Below are 17,763 nucleotides of genomic sequence, written 5' to 3'. Positions count from 1 at the left end.
TACTTTTTTGTAATTTTATTTGCTTTTGTTTCATATTTGTTTCATAACTATGAATGGGTGAAGAGGGAGATTTCAGAATAGAAAAGCTGTTGTTATTAATTACAAAAGATGTATAGATATTCCCTAGACACATACCTCGTTAACCTATGCACCATCCCATGAGACAGTGAACAACCAACAGTATTTTGTCTTTGGGCAATAAACAACTTAAATAGATGAATTTTAATATTTTATTATAATTTTCCAGATGGATATCCTGCATTACCATAAATATTGAAGAAAAGGAAAAAAAATCAGAATATGCACATAGTAAGCTCCCCAGGTCAAAGTGTGGATGTACCATTTGTACATATACAAGTAGAGGTCCCAGGTTGAAAAATCAGACCACTGTTAGCAGCTTCATTGTCTCTTCAGTAGCGGTTATACTGGAACTGCACATGACACTCTGTTTGTAGATCTATTTCGTATATATTCATGATATAGATTTTAATGACTATAATAACAACTGCAAAGAGCGAGAATATGTAACAAAGACCCAGGTTGTAAACAATCTTATAGTTGAGAAAATCAACAGCTTGAATTTCAGCAAGATTCAAATAGGAAGTGCAGCCCATAAAAAATTAATTAAGTGCCTTATTGTCTTACATGACTGAACAAACATGCCAGCCATTTAGCAAATTTGATACTGCCAGGATACAAGGACAATTATAATGCCAGTTCTATGTTACTTGAGCTCTTGAATGACCTTAAAAATTAAAAAAAATATATCAATAATAGCATATCCTACATCATATTATGAATTATAAAGTTATATAGTATTTTTTTTAATTACAGAGTTATATTTCAAGTTAGGATGTGCACATAGACTCTTGGCATTTCCTCCCATTTCCATCCCTCCTGGTGGGACAGAATAATTTGAATGGACAGGCCAATGGTGGGACCAGACAAGGAAAGAAGACCTCTGTATCACCTGGCGGAAAAACAGCAATTTGGATCATCTCAGGAGAAGAGTGGGAACTGAAGGAACTACATAATGTGTGATTCACAAAGAAGGTTAGTCACGTTTCTGTCTCTCTTCATTCAATATCTAGAGAGGAAAGACAGACGTCTTGTAACCACACAGCACTCCATCTTGCGCTCCACTACACCATCACTTTTTAAACAGAATGAAAATACTACTGTAGGTGTGGTGACAGCAACATACCTTAGCAGATCTAATTTTTAAAACTTATTACACGTATTTAGAAACCAACAACGGCCACCTACAGGTCTATTTTTTTCTTTAACAATTACTCCATAATTCCCACTTCAGAGAAAAAAAGTTCTTACAAGTGGAATACACTGTTACAGAGTAAAAGTACTTAACGTTTGTTTTATCTGTGAAATGTTTTATTGCCACCATTTAAACCTGGAATTTTTAAAAACATGGACATTATACTCAAAATGATTCTTACTGTGTTTCTACTTAACCTGGTGTTTAGCTTCCCTTGCCAATCATTTAGTGATTGTCTAGTATCTTTCTACTTTCATCAGTTCAGTAAGAAAAAAATATTCATAGGAAATATTTATGCAAATGAATAGAAAATAACCTAGATAAATTCAATAAGATCTACTCAGAGTAGCTACATGAAGACAGCCGTTCTCTGTTTTTCTTTTGATTTTGGTCAATTTGTTACAGTTTCCTGATATGAAGAAACTTGTTAATTTTTTGATTTATTAGATATTTGTAAATAAACCAATGAAATGTTTTTTACCAGATGAAATTAAACAGAAAAATTTCAAATTTTGTGATTACATAAGATATATTGGAAAATGCATGTAGAACGTAAAAAAAAAAAAAAAAAAAGAGAGTATGGCTATAACGCAGTAAAGAAGCACAGATGGTATTTTTTTCACATATATCTTCTCCACATTCAAGAATTTGTGATGAGGTACTCCTGGAGCCAGGCGTAGATGCAAATTACTGTGTTTTACATCTTCTAATGGATATTTTCCCTATTAATTTGTCTAATGGCTTTCTGAAGGCATTAATATTATTGGCATCCACAACATCCTGTGGCAATGAACTCCCCAATTTAATTATGCATTTTGTAAACTTCTTTTTTTGTTTTAAACCATCTGCCTGCTCATTTCATTTGATGCCCCCAGCTGTTATAGTATGAGAAATAGAATAGCTGTAACTCATTGACCTTCCCTATACCATTGATCATTTTACTTACTTCTACCACATCCCATACCAGTCTTCTTTTCCAGAATGAAAAGTCTGAATGTAATTTATCTTTTTATATAAAGTCTTCCTAAATTCTGATATTTTTTCCTTCTGCATGCCTTTTGTAGATTTGTTACCTTTTTTTTTTTTTAAAAAAATAAGTTGTGTCCTGTTGTGATCAGCTATATGAGGTTAATATAGATTTTCCTGCTGCAGATAAGTTTTCGTATAGGTGCAGTGAAAGTTGTAACTTCCAAGCTGTAAAGTGTTTTACTTGAGAAATGTCCTAAGAATGCTGATTTCAGTCCAGCAATACAGTTCAACATGGGCTTACCATTCCTTTGGCTTCAGCTAGGTCGTTTATGTTCTTCAAGTTAAACACATATTCAAAATTTTTACAGGTCATGAAGTACTCGATATTTGTTGAACAATATATTGGAAACACTACTTTCCTTACAGGTAGATCTTAGAAAATCTCTTAAAGCTTTTTCCAGGATGTCAGAAGAAAGAAAGGAAAACAAAAATAGATGATTTAACAAAAGAAAGGTGAGTATATGGCCAAGATAGTTACAGTGATAATAACGTCTAGATAATGAGCCTTTTGAAGCTTGGGACTGCAAATTCCAGCTAATGGACATCTCAAAAAGACAAAATTAATGGCCACTTTGCAGTCCTCAAATGTATGGGTATCTTTTATGTGGGTATCTTTTATTAGGATCAGAGACTTGAAAAGGTGATCATGAGCATGAAACAATTACTTATCCCTAGTACACATAGTGATGAGCTGTGACTTACTTGTTAAGTAAACCAGCAGCGTGCTCACCACCCTTCCTGCAGTTTCTCACTAAATCTCTGCTGTCAAGGCTGTCACCCAGACAGGAAAAGATTGACTTATACTCCGCCTTGATGAGTTATTGTCTTCCCCTCTCTGTTTTCTTTCCTAGGGCTTTTTAATCTTATCATATCAGTGTTGTTTTTTCTCTGGATCATCGACAGTTTTACTTTATTTTCAACTGGTACAAATTAGTATCAGCCCAGCAGTCTGGCCTTTCTTTGTTCCTACTTTCTGAACTAGCAAGGTTACAGATCCTATGCGCTCCCTTGAGGACAGACCAAAATTATAGCAATAATCATGGCTCCTTGTTCACTTATTTCCATACAGTCGGGACCTAGATCGTGTCTTGACAGGACTTTATCTGGACTGTGGGACTGGGCACATACCACCCCACCTGCCCCAGCACACTGGTCCATTGGGGCAGGATGCAGAGCATCCCCTGCTCCAGACAGTCGGGAGATGGGGACTCTGCAAGGCACGTCGGAGGGGTACGTATCAATACCCTGTGGTAATGATAGGATATCATGCATAAGTGGTTTTGCAGCAAGTGCTGAAGAAATGCTCATAATAATGAGCATTGGCATAATCGGACACCCTCCTTTAGTCCTACTGAAGGGCTCGAATTCTTTTACAAGGTAAGAGTCCCAACCAAGTCATTTTTCTTCACAAAAAACATGTGGACTTATTAGGTCCATTCCAGATTGAGCATATCAAAACAATTTTAGGACTAGAGCTGTTTCGCTATCTCAGGGGAACGTCAGGGCTTGGGATTGCTGTGAGTGCCTGGGTTTGAAGCCATGTTCATAGACTGTTCTTAGATGTGCATATGCAAAAATGTTATTCCGACAACAGACTGTTTCACGCAGACTGGGAGTACTGTGTCTTAAAATCTATTCTGCATGAAAGCAGCTATATTTTAGTGTTTTTATTTATTTAAATATATGCACATCTATTTTTTCAGAGTATTTCAGATGCCTAGGTTTGCAATTTTGCTGAGTGTCTGATTTAAAACCAGAATGAAATAAAGTATTTCAGGAAGAAAATGAAAATGTAGGCAGATTTTTTGACTTGCACAAATGGTCTTTTCATATTCTTTTGTATCCTTCATTCTCAATTTTAACTTTGAACATCTTTGGTTATTGAGGTTAAAGTACAACATTTTATGACTTAAGTGCAGTTAGTTGAATAATACAATATTAAGGACTTCAAAAGCTTTACAATACAGAAGCTTATCAGTTAGAATAATTGAAAGATTAAGGTGCAGTCACTAATGACAATTCCCTGTGATTATATGTGAGGTTGTTTGAAGGACTATGCTGAATACCAGGAGAGGAAACTTTTCGTATATATCTGAGGGTATGAAATAACATTGTTTTCCATTCAACCTCTTAATTCATCTGAAAAGCAATACAAATTTTTGGCCAATACTTGGGTTTCTTGTAAGGTTAATTACATGTTAAGTTTGAAAAAATGTCTTTTAACCCTCTCTGCCATTTCTGTTTGTTCTGTCATGAGATTTTAGCGCTTCAGAGCAAAACCAGTAGGATTTAAAAAATATCTGAGGAAGGCAGAAAATCACATAGGCTGGTGTATTTTGGTGGATGTGTGCCCAGCCTCAGGGCACAGCCACGTTGTCACAGCTACACAAGCCACAGGAGAGCATGCTCTGCTTCTTGACATTGTGCAGGAAGGATATTTTGTGGTGGCACAACCAATGGTCATAACGAGGGAGCGCTGTGCCTGCCAGCTTTATGGGAAGTAGTGTCTGCAGCCAGCAACAAGGCAGGGGCAACCTCTCACAGCTCTTGGGTAGGGACAGGGCAGGTGTCCTCAGTCACAGGAGAAAAGAGAAGTTCTTAGAATCTGAAGAGAACAGTGCTAGGAGAAAACTCAAAAGGTCATCCAGGACACCTGTGAGTGTGAAGGCAAGATTGACAATTCTTATGTTAAATACAAAAAAAACGTTTGTTTTTTAAGACTCCAGTGGTTGAGGTTCCCCAGCCTCCCAGTCAGCCTTTACTTCTTCTAGTCATCTTTTAGGAAATTTGGCCACTCAGAATAAATTAATCATCTGGTTTGATTTTCAACCTACTGTCATTACATGGTTAATTTTTTTCAGGTGATAGAAAAAAGTTCACTTGAACTTCTTTTGGGTCAGTGTATGAAGACCAGGTGTAAAAATTGACTAGTGAAAGAAAAAAGATGGGTTCATTTAACAAGTTTCCACATACAGCATTGTGTGTCCTTTTTGCTACCAAATATTGAATAAAACTGATGTATGCAAAACAGAAGCACATGGTCTTCGTCTAAATTAATGGTGCCACTACTCTGTGACTTAGCGTGAAAGACACAGCTAAATCAGAAATTGAGCAGCCCAAGAGTCTCGTTGTTCTTACTAAACTGTGGAAACCCATGAAAAAGTTTGACAATAGTTCCAGTGAAGATTACAGAGCACAGTTATAGTTTTAGCTTTCAGACTTTCAGAGCAATCTATCAATGTCTTTCACAGTTAGTCTTCCAGAATATTGAAGAGACATTTCATATTCACACATGTTCCTATACCAGCTCACTAATTTTCTACCCAACTATTTTGAGAGCAGGTTCAAAGATACACTTTGACCTTCAAATACACTTATACAGACTATTAACAATACTGCCTTTAAAAGTTCCATGCAGAGGAATATATAGCATTCATTAACTACAATTTGCGGTTTCAGAACTACACTTGTCACATCTAAGCTCAGAAATTTATTCTACCATACAGCCCGTGGTGGGAACAGTCAAATTACGGTACCTAATTTGTGTGCAAAAGACAAAAATGTTCTTATTAGTAGAGTAATATAGTAGACAGCAGTAAGTGAAGACATAATATAGAAGTGTTGTACGTCGTGTTCTGCTACTGTTTCTCTGGGTGACCTGTACAATAGTTTTTTTCTTCCTATGCTTCAGTTTATCTGGCTGCAAAGTTGAGATTAAGACATAAAATGCTTTAATTAATTGGGTAAAGACCTACATATTAAAAACTAAAGCAAGCTCCAATATAAAACATAGGTGCCTACAAGTTAGGACTATAGAGTATTTAATGATTGGCTGCTTCTGACTTTACTGGAGCTTAGGTAGAGCTTAAACAGGGGCAGCACTGCACACAGGTAGAAGCAGAAACCTAATCCTACAAAGAAATTTTCTAATCAAAGTGTTTACTTGTTAAGCAGTGGCTGGAGATCTTTGAGATCAAAATTTTAGACTGACATGCCTCATATCCCAGACACGTGCATGAGGCTCTTTTGGAAAAATATATGTGAAAAAAGTCCAGACTGCTATTTATTGATATTCTGGTTTCTAAAAGCAGGGCCTTCTTTTGCTTAAACTATCTTCTGAATTATAGGATATGATATCATATGATTATGAATTGCACTTCATTGACAATTGCACATTTGTATCAAGGTTAGAATTTTTAAAAGTTAACTTATATTCTTGGTCAAATTTTACTAACTCCATCCAGAGGAAAATAAACTTATACATGAATTGTACAAATATAATGTAGCTTTGTGGAATAGAAGCCATAAGATACTGAAAAAATTGTCCTTTTAACTTAGCATTTCACCTAATAAACTCAGGTGCATGTATTCTTCTTTTCTATGCATCATATTAGAGATGTTAAATAAGAGTTGTGTCACATTAAAGATGTCTGTATATAAGTAATGAAGTATACTTGTGAGGTTTTTTCAGAAAGAAATCTCCTTCAGCTCTTCAATTTATGCAGAAGAATGAGCTAGCAAGATACACAGCCCATAAAATCAGAAAGGCTTTAATATTTTTTTCTCACTGCAACATCAAACCGTATTTCCATATTCGTTGTTGGTATTTGAAGCTCATCATTGGAATGAAAAGTCAGACTGCCTTTCACAGAGGCAAAAATTGCAGGTGTTACAGGTAGAGTACTAAATAAACTAGTTTATTGTCTGTTTAAAAAATATGAGGGTAGTTCCATGTCTATCGCATGCTAGTTTGAAGGTCACCTACAATAACAAGAGTTTTCCCAACACGTAACATTTGATTTTTCTCTAGACATACTGCAAGGCATTCAGTATATAATGTATTTCCAGGTTAATCCTACTAAATTTAAGAAAACTAACCATGTGGGACAACAACAGGTGGAATTAGGGTCAGCATTTAAATTGATACTTTAATTACCAGCTTCTAAAATATTGACCCTTACATAAAAGAAAAGAGGCAAGTTTATTCCGCTTCAAGAGACATCAAAATTTGCATCCCTCGCAAGCCAGCAGAAGCTGGAAAATTTTCAAGATTCCCCAGATTAAAGAAGAGAAGCCTGATGGAAACCCGAGAGGCAGCTAAGTTGCTGATCTCTTTTGGAGCTGCAGGGTCCTTCCAGGAGTCCCTCCAACAGCTGGTGCCACAGCAGAATCCACAGCTTTGGATGAGGTGCACAGGCTCCTTTAACACATTTGGGGAGAAGGAGAAAAAAGCATCAGTGAGCCAACCAAGGAGCCCTCCATACTGATCATCTGAAAATTCTGAGCTCAAGGGGAGGGGTTTTGATCATGTGGGTATCAAAAAACAAGCTGCCAAAGCAATTCCTTTTGAGTCCCGTGCTAATTTCTCAACCCCTTTTGAAATGTCAGGTTAAGAGGGCAAACGCTGAGAAGGGCACTGAGTAAGTTTCATACACGCTGACAAAAACACTCAGCTAGAAAAACCTGAACAGTATGTGAATGCTGCCTAAAAAAATGGTCTGAGGCAAACGTAAAGTCTTTTCAAGGTGGATTAAATGTTGTTCACAAGAGGTTACAGTTATCAAAGTATTATACTTAGCACAGAAGAAAATAGGCTTTCAGGAGGGACCTAGCAAGTTGTCACCTTGAGGAAGTTCAGCTCAAGCTTTCTGATTAATATATCTGTAATGCAGCCAATGCACAGGCCTTTGATAAATCTGATTATTACTGTATCAAATAAATGGCTCATTTATCAGCCTTTGTGTAGCTTGGCTGTGTTCACATGCATGCCCGTGAAAGATAATCACACAGAGCTTGCAACAAAACAAATTGGTTTGTTCTAGCTGGCGTAGTAATTAGGAGAAACTGGGGGGAGGGAGATCAAAGGTTCACGGTGTAAGAAGTAGTGAGGGCTCCACAAAGGAAAAATAAAAAGAAAATTATCCTGGCTGAAGAGTATTGTTCAAGTTAAATGCTTGCAATAAAACAAAAATTCGTTTCTTGACAAGCACTCAAAAAGAGCTAAAATACATATAAAAGCATGACTAATCTACTGGGTAATTACCAAAAGTAGAAGTAAACATTTGCATTTTTACGATAGGCTTTTATAGGCATGTTGTATTGATGTCCACCATGTAACAAATCTCCCTGAGCAAGACTGTGGTATTAGCTGACATTTGAGGATTTCTGTACAAAGAAATGCCATAATATGGCCCTCTAATTGCTCTACTGCTCATACGTCCTATATTGTGCTTCCACACTGGTTTCTGGTCTTCTTTATCCATGCTCTGTAAATAGCGTAGCACCGTAAAAGCTAAATGGAGCATGAAACTTCAGCAAAAGCAAAATGAGAGGTGAAACTCTCATCACTCAGGTGCAGTCCTGAGTGATGTGCTCTGGGCAATCCTGCTATAGCAGGGGAGTTGGACTAGATGATCTCTAGAGGTCCCTTCCAACTCTGATAATTCTGTGTGATTCTGTGAAACGACCGCCAGGACACAGCAGCAAAATCAAATGGCGTGACAAATGAACTGGGGACTGGGTGTCAGCAGTCACCCTCCCTGGGTTCCCCTTGAAACCTCTTCCCCTGCTTTGCTTGAGGCTGATACCCCATTTCCACTGTCTACAACCACTTTTTAAAGTTTTGATCGTGTTAAACCATTTTTTCTTCTGAGAGTCCATGAGCCCCTCCTCCAGAATGCTGCGTTTGTAGGATCCGATCTGCATTCTTCTTTATTTTTCACCCTAGTGAAACGTTTTGTCAGATTGTGTTCATTCAACCAGATGTCTCAAATCCCTCTACCAATAACCCCTTCACTTTGTTATTTATTACTGCACGCCTGCAAAAGTTACCAGCAAAAAAATGGAGCTGTGTTCAACTATGTGCCAGCTTTTGTGTGCTCCCACAACTCAGAGAAACTAATACTTGCCCAGAAAAGCAAGAGTGGCAAAATGTCCTATTGTTTTGCTTCTCCTGTATAGACCCTCTGTCTTCTTTCTCTCCCTGTCAGTGAACTCAGAACATTGTACTGACTATTGTTTTTCTCCTTCACTTTTTAAAAAAATAAATCTTATTATCATCCTGCCCCCTGCTCACTATTGATATTTCTTTGATTTTTTCTACTGATTTTTGTGACTGATAAACATTGCCATCTAATAACCACCTTTTATACACTTGCATTTTAAAATGATCCACAGAAGGTTTCACAGCTTCTTTTGAGCAGGGTAGCTTCCTGACCAGTGTAATATTTTCCTTCATTAAATCCTTTTTGAGCATCTGACTGATACCTTGAACTTCTTCCACTTTCAGTTAATGATTTTAACTGCCTTGCCAGTATTCTAATAAAGGATTTAATTATAAATAAAATTTCTTTATAAAAACAAAAAAAAAATATCCATTTTAGGTCATATTCCTTGTGTGCAACATGCCTAAAATTTCAATAATTGTTGAACACAATTGGGAAACCTAGTAGTTACCAGTTGATAGGTGTCTATTTGTCTCTCCTTGTTTAATAGTAAAAACATATGGAGATGAACAGAGCCTTAACTGACGTAATGTAATGTGATGCAAATGCGACAAAATGCAAAGATCCAGAATAAACATCCCTAGTTTATTAAGCCCATCTTCTGAGCCAAAGCAAGTAACTCCTAGTGAAATCGTTGGTAAATTTTCCACCCTGGAGTAACTACTTTTCTCCTCCAGAAAAGACGATTTTAGCCAGAGGTTCTCATGTCTGAGAGACTACAGGTAAGGAAGACCTGTTTTGAGTCTAATGCTAAGAAGGTATCTCTTTGCTTTTGGGCACTTTTACCGGATAAAGAAGAGACCGAGCATCCCAAGGTGAGTTATCACTGTGTTTTAACAAAGAAATCTATGCTGCTCCTCTGATCGCTTCACGCTCCTTCTGTTTCGGTTTCTTCCACCATCTGTTGACTGTAAATTTCTGAAACGTGTTCCTCTCTTTCAGAACTTAAAAAGAAACAAGGAAAGACGTAAGAGATCCCAGAAATTATCCCAAATGGAAAAGCAAGCTGTCCCTCAGATTGACAGAACCTTGCAAAATAAACAGAAACTCTTAGCTGTTCCTTAAAGAAAGGTGAACAGTGTAGAAGAAATGTTTGTTTAGATGCTATGCTAGTACATTCCTGCATGACAAGAGCAGATTTAAGACGCAGCACATCACATGTCACCATAGCAAACAGTAAGTACACACATAGTTGTGTTCAGAAACACCCGTTTATGTCAGTGCTGCACCTTCTGACAGGCATCTATTATGCCTAATTGAAAGGCGGTGAGATATCACGGTATGCACACAGGCAAGCAGACACAGAGCACTAAGCTTATAAGATGAATAAATAATGTGATTTGAAACTTGTGAAATCTAATAGCCAATAAGCCATGCGGCAGAGCTGACAAGCACAAGACAAAATGCAGCTTGTTGTTTTGAATATAATCATGTAGAAATAGTCCTTTACTGTTTGCCTGAATTTTCCTCTCATTGACCTACACATTTCTGGAAATCATGATGTGGTTAAATATTTAACTTTACAGGCACTTTAGCAGTGTTGGAAAATGAAGACAAATTGCAAGCATCGGCAGGTATTCTGTCCATTCACGGGGCCTGTAAGGGAGAATGTTCCTGCATTAATTGCATATGCATGAATACCAAACAGCAGTCAGCCCCGTGCACAATAGATGTTCTCTGTGCTTATTACCAACATTAAGTAAATAATATATCCGTGCGATAAAATCTCTTTTAGGCAATACTGATCACCAACTCTGTATTTGCAGGTACCCAAAACCCCCTGCACTAATAGGCATACACAGCGTGTTGTCATGTATGGAATAATAAAGACATAGAAGCTACTTTGGTCAGCTTTGATTTGGTATTTTGTTATTTCTTTTTCTAAACTACTCTTAAAATAATCAAGGATTTGTGCTCCAAACTCTTTGGAAGGCCAATAATCCAGCATTTCCATTTATTTTCAGTGTGCGTCTCTCTCTGTCCTCCCTGCCACCCCCAAAAAAAAAAAACCACCAAAACCCACAAGGTCCAAGTAACTAACTGGTGTCACACACTGTCCTGCCTTAATCCTTTAGGTTAGTGTAGTATAGATATTTTTTTTCTGCTTCTTTTGGGGTTTTTGGTTGGTGGCTTTTGGTTTTTTTTTTTTTTGGACAGGCATCATAGGACAAGAAAAGAAATACTAAACTTTTGAAGTGAGTTGAATAAGTATTTGAGCAATGAAAAGATCATGGTTTTGTTCAATTGTCTGCAATATATTGGGGGTATATTGCCTCTGCGAAGGCTCAAACTGATCAGAAGGTTTACAAACGTTGTCAACAATTACCCATGGTATCCTGCAACACTGTGACTTTTTTTCATTGCCTTCACACAGAGTCTGTAAAAATCCTGTTATTACTAGAATTAAGTGGCAAAATAATGACCCTGTAATTGTGGGGTAGTTTTCAGCTGCCAGATTAACCAGCTTAAGGTGGGTTTAATTTGTTTCTATCTATCTATCTGTCTGTCTATCTATCTATTTATTTATTTTTACTGCAGAGTTTTACAGACTTCCACTGAGGTCTGTAGCTACCCACTTCTCAAAAGTATCAACAGCTTGGGAAAACTGGCAAGCTCTCTAATGCGACCTGAATGATAAAATAACTGTCTTATGGTCTGGAGAAACTCATAAAAATCTATAATGTTTGGAGTGGAGCGTAGGTTTTGGAAGGACGGTTAAGTCATTTCACTGCGAGGGTGGTGAGGCACTGGCACAGGTTGCCCAGAGAGGTTGTTGAGGCCCCATCCCTGGAGGTGTTCAAGGCCAGGCTGGACGTGTCCTTGGGCAACCTGGTCTAGTGGGAGGTGTCCCTGCCTATGGCAGGGGGGTTGGAACTCGATGATCTTCAAGGTCCTTTCCAGCCTCAACCATTGCATGATTCTATGATTTAGAATGGATACACAGTGGTTTTAAAGCCAGCAGTAGTTAACATCTGTGCATATTGCTATTATAACAACATACCCATTTCTTTTAAAAAGTATGGGTTGCTTTCATGATGGTACCTGGCAAAATGAACACATGCAGCGTTTCACGCGTTGCTGTACTAGTCACTGTCTCTATTATGAAGTACTGTCCATCTTAAATGCTAAAGATAAACATACTTTAGCAGTATTTCATAGTGAGTAAGATCGATCTGACATGGCAGGAAGCAATGATTTCACAGATTAAATTTCATTTAGGTATCAGCTGACAGTTTCTTCTTCCTTTGCTCATTTTTTTCAGAAGAAAATTACTTTTAAATTATCTATTATTCATTTATTTCTAAAGGAAAATAGAAACACTTTCTGCACAGGCTTAGCTATGTACTATAATTAAAAAATAAATGTTTAGAAAATAATTTTTTTTCTTATATTAAAAGCTATGAAGGGATAGCTCTTTGATCTTCAAAGTATCTCACTTCAAAATAACTCTGTAAATTATACCTCTTGTTTTGCTAAAATTCACTTCCATATAATTATTTTTTTTCATAGGAACTGTTTGTAGGTCCCTGACACTCAACTGCGTGTGATGCATTGCAAAACTGATTTTACATATCCTTTATATTTCATAGCTTTCTATCCTGTTCTAATGAAGGGTTTCCAAAAGTTTCTAAATAACTAAAAGGAGCGTAAGTACGTGTTCAAAGGTGACAAATGTTCAGAACTGTTTATTGAGGGATAAAGCCACAAAAGAACTAAAGAAGGCACGGGATGAAGTGTCTAAATAAAAGCACAAAAGGTCACTGATTTCCTAAAGCCTTTTTTTTCAGCTGCAACTTAACTGCAGTCTCTTTCTGGTAGTGGGCAAGTATGGGACTACCTTTAGTTTTGACGACAGAGACAAAGACCTGATGGCAGACTGGTAGGGTTTTAAAGGGCTTTTTTGATAGATTAGTCACACAAGAATATTGAGATATGACGACTTCGATGGCTGGCAAAATGCCATTCCTGTAGTTATTTATTTTTTTAAAAAACTTGAAGAAGTTTGCCTCCCAGTAGTTAGGAAGAAGTAGGTTCAGATTTCAGCCTCTGCTCTGCTGGAGCCTTGGGCAGCAGCACAGGACTTTCCTGTTAGAGGTGGTCCAAGCTGTGGCACGATTAAATGGTGAGAGGAGGTGGACTACACATATGTCTTCCTCCTTACCTGGTTGTAACACCAGCAAGCTACCTTCTCTCTCACTTCTCTTACCTTTGGGCTCAACAAAAAGATGTTAACTCTCGGCTCTCATGTGCTGAGATTTTTACGGGTGACTTAAAAACTGGTTTCAAGCTAAAACTCCACTAAGGTTAGGATTCTCACTGACAGGTTCATCAACAAGTTGCATATGATTTACCAGCCCAGACACACCTGCTTTCCACCAAAGCTGAGATCCCTGGTGCTGTTATCATGCAGACACAACGACTAAGAACAAGCACAAAAGATAGAGCAGAAAATGAGCTGCAAATTTACATACCACTGAAGTTAACTATTACTCATTTAAGTTGCTTTTAGCAAAGGTAACTGAATTCTGATATCGTCTCTAAGACTGATGACAACATTATCTAAGCATCTATATAACGGTTTGTTATCTATATTCATTCTTTACCGGAAGGTATTGATTCTATAACTGTATTGTCCCTATATCTAGATTTTTGTGAGACAATGTTTTAGTTTCTTAATCAGACAGAATCAATATTAGTTCCAGCACATTCAAAAAGAGCTTATCTTTGACATTTTCTGGAAAAGGTTGTCATTATTATAGCATACATTAATCAAAGGGTGATAATAAGATTCTGGACAAGTGTTTATGGAAATAATTTATCTACTTAAATGCACTCCAATTGTGAAAATATCTATACATCTTCGCCAAGTTTTTATTATGTGGACGCGAAGAAGAATACCTGTTTGAAGAAATAACTCTGGAAGGTTTGTGCCAATGAAAATCCATCCATAGAATGAACTGGAAGGGCAGAGCACTGAGTGACACAGAGTTTATGAACATTTTTATCTTTTTCTATTCCTTGTCTGTTCTCTACAGCACTGATTTCAGACCTACCTTCTGCACCCTGTTGATAGCCTACACAGGTAGTCCCACTGCAGTCCGTAAAGAAAATGATGCTGACCTTCCTAGGAGGAAAGGATAAATTCCCAATAAATGAGTTTTCACATAGTTACAGATGACAGGAAGCGGGAGAAACTCAAATTAACCTTAAACAAAATTGTCCCCACCATCAGGTAAAACAAAATTGAGAGGTACCACCACGGAACACACAGCGTACAACAAGCCTGCAAGGGCAAAAGAAGCAAAGACACTTTGTGGACACCTTCTAGCAATGTCGTGTTCCCATCTCTTCAGTGAATTAGTCTTGACTACTGTGGAATGACAGGTGTCTTAATCCTAACAGCTTGCAAGTAAAGATAAAGCTGATTCCTATTTCTTAGAGAAAAATCACATTTTTTTCCATTAAGTCAATAGTTTTTTCATACCTGACTACGTCCAAACAGGACTTCTATATAGATACCTTTCCAGGTTACCAATTAGGTATCAGTCGACTTCATGAGAGCAGCAAAAGGGACTCTCTGTCTATTGAATCACCACATTATTAAAAAGTATGTTTTTTTAAAGAAAGAAGACTGGGTAGTTAGAAAAAATTGATTAGATCAATGTATGCCAAACCCAATCAAAAAGCACTAGTAGCTCCTAGGCCTTAGAAGGTATGAATTAGGGGATCAAGCCTTTTATACTTCTTTTATCTATATTAGCATGATATGCATTTGTTATTGTACATTTACAAAGGACTTTGAAATAGTTGAAAATGAAAACAAGTTTGTTTCCCATTCGGAGGAAAAAATAAGCAGACACTTAGGATCGTCATGTGTATACTGGAGGTTTCCTTGTACTATTATCTAAATGTTTCTGTGGGATTTTGAAATCGGAATACATTAAATAAAGGAGTTAAATATCATCAGGTCCATGGGGAATCACTTCGTTCCTGATTGTTTCCAAGCAGTCAGTTGCTCCTCGGAAACTTCTAGCATCCAGCTGTATGCAGGAAATTTTTGACAGATGTGATTTCTGTCAGAATATTCTCATTGTAGTTGTTGTTAAATGTAGGGCAAACCATAACAGTACCTCCTTCTGGAGGATGGGCTTTTTCTTTTGAGAAGCATTTCCCTGAAGTAATATTAGGCTTACAGTTAGTAGTTAAGAATCCTGACCCTGAGCAATACATGGTTAAATACTGACAGGTACTTGTACCTGTCAATATTTTTGTACCTACATTAAAATTGTACCGACTGTAGTTGCCAAACTGTGAGAGCACCATAAGAAGCTAATTTTAAACCTCAACACTTGAATTTTTACTGTGATTTGAGAAAAATATTAATTACAATTTAAAATTACTAAATTCAGAGACAGACCTGAGGAATACTCTTAGGCATACCTTGAGCTTTCCTATGTAGCTTCAAATACAAAAGTAGTTATTGGAAGGTCTTAGCTTCATTCTTTTCCCACATGAAAGTCATTCTATGTATACTTCATGATTTTCATAGAATCATGGGGGCTGACCTGCTGAAGAGCAGCTCTGTGGAAAGGGACCTGGGAGTCCTGCTGGACAACAGGATGGCCATGAGCCAGCAATGTGCCCTGGTGGCCAAGAAGGCCAATCACATCCTGGGGTGCATCAAGAAGAGTGTGGCCAGCAGGTCGAGGGACGTCTACTCTTCCCTGGTGAGGCTACATCTGGAGTGCTGTGTCCAGTTCTGGGCTCCCCAGGTCAAGAAGGACAGGGAACTGCTGAAGAGGGTCCAGCAAAGGGCTACAAAGATGATTAGGGGACTGGAGCATCTTTAGAATCATAGAATGGTCTAGGTTGGAAAGGACCTTGAAGGTCATTGAGTTCCAACCCCCTGCCATAGGCAGGGACACCTCCCACTAGACCAGGTTGCCCAAGGACACGTCCAGCCTGGCCTTGAAACACCTCCAGGGATGGGGCCTCAACAGCCTCTCTGGGCAACCTGGGCCAGTGCCTCACCACCCTCAAAGTGAAATGACTTGACTTAACTGTCCTTCCAAAACCTATGCTCCACTCCAAACATTGTAGATTGTTACGAGTTTCTCCAGACTATAAATTATGAATTATTGCTGTAATGAAAGCCTGGGTAGAAATAAATAGGGATTTTAAGCAAATAAATACTGTGAGATGACCTCCAGCCAGGCTGGTTCACAGCTGGGATATGACACAGACCGCTGCTAACTCGCCTTTCGCATCACCGAGGGTGCCTCATTGAACACTGTTTGAGTTACCTTTGGCAGTTATTGCAAGGGATTATCTTGCTACCTTCTCCCACAGGTTAGGGAGGACTGCTCAGAGAAAACATTCATATTCGGGGGACTTTGGAGACAGAAAAACAGTTTTTTTCATCAGATTGTCTCCAAATTATCAGAGGCTGTTGCTAATCTAGTCACTCATTCCGATGGATTGTACTGTACTTCTCTTCTTTGCCTCCACAGTTGTATCTTCTCTATTTGCTCTATTTAATTGTGGGTTGTTTCAGGAGGTTTTATTTATGTGTTTGTTTGGTTTTTTTTCTTTTTTTTTTTTTCCTATGAACCGGTTGCTGCAGATCCTTGTTATCTTCCCCCCACACCCTTCAAATCAAGATAGAGATACCTGACCTAACCTTGCAACACATTGAACCAACTCCTTCACTTTTATCGTTCATTTCTCTCAATTAGCTTAACAATTGAGTGTGTCTAGGGATAGAAGGGAACAGAAAGAGCACTACAAAAAGACACAAGCAGAAGCAGTCCTTGCACTTATCCTGCTTATGCAGGTCCTCAGTGTATTCTGACCTCTTGATCACTGGAGCAACTGCCCACCTCTATGGACTCGTAGCCCAGAAAATATGGCATTGGCATTGCTTGCAGGAGGCCGTGAGCTTTGCTTTGAGGTAACCAGGGACTTCTTCTGGGCTTATCTTATTTGGCTGTACCAGCAATTGTCTAATTCTTACTGCTGTATTTAGTCTGAACGTCTGGAAGACTGCTGAAGGCTTTGTGCACAACATGGCGGAGTACAGGCGTGGGATGTCAGCAGAGGACTTGAAGGTGCCGAAACAAGATAACACCGGAGGTCCCAAGGATATAAAAAAAAGCTAATCAGTAGTCAGCTGGTGGTCACCAGAGGAATTCAACCTTGAGAGCTGGACAAACTAGGAGTTGCAAAGAGCATGGCGGAATATTTACTCAATGCATAGAAGCACTCAACTCACTTTGTATAGAAAACTGGGATGTAGGGTGGGACTGCAAACCTGTGATGAAAGATGAAGTTGTAGAGCATGCTGGAAAACACATCAAAATGCCTCTGGGAAGGTTGATGGCGATGGCTCATATCCTCCCAGTAGGCACAGGCCATCTGCCAGAGGTCCCAGAGGGGAGTACATCACCCAGAAGAGAA

The sequence above is a fragment of the Vanellus vanellus genome (assembly GCF_965231255.1).
Source record: "Vanellus vanellus genome assembly, chromosome: Z".
NCBI classification, from domain to species: Eukaryota; Metazoa; Chordata; class Aves; order Charadriiformes; family Charadriidae; genus Vanellus; species Vanellus vanellus.
The sequence above is the reverse complement of the archived record's forward strand: the minus strand, read 5'-3'. Positions refer to the sequence as shown.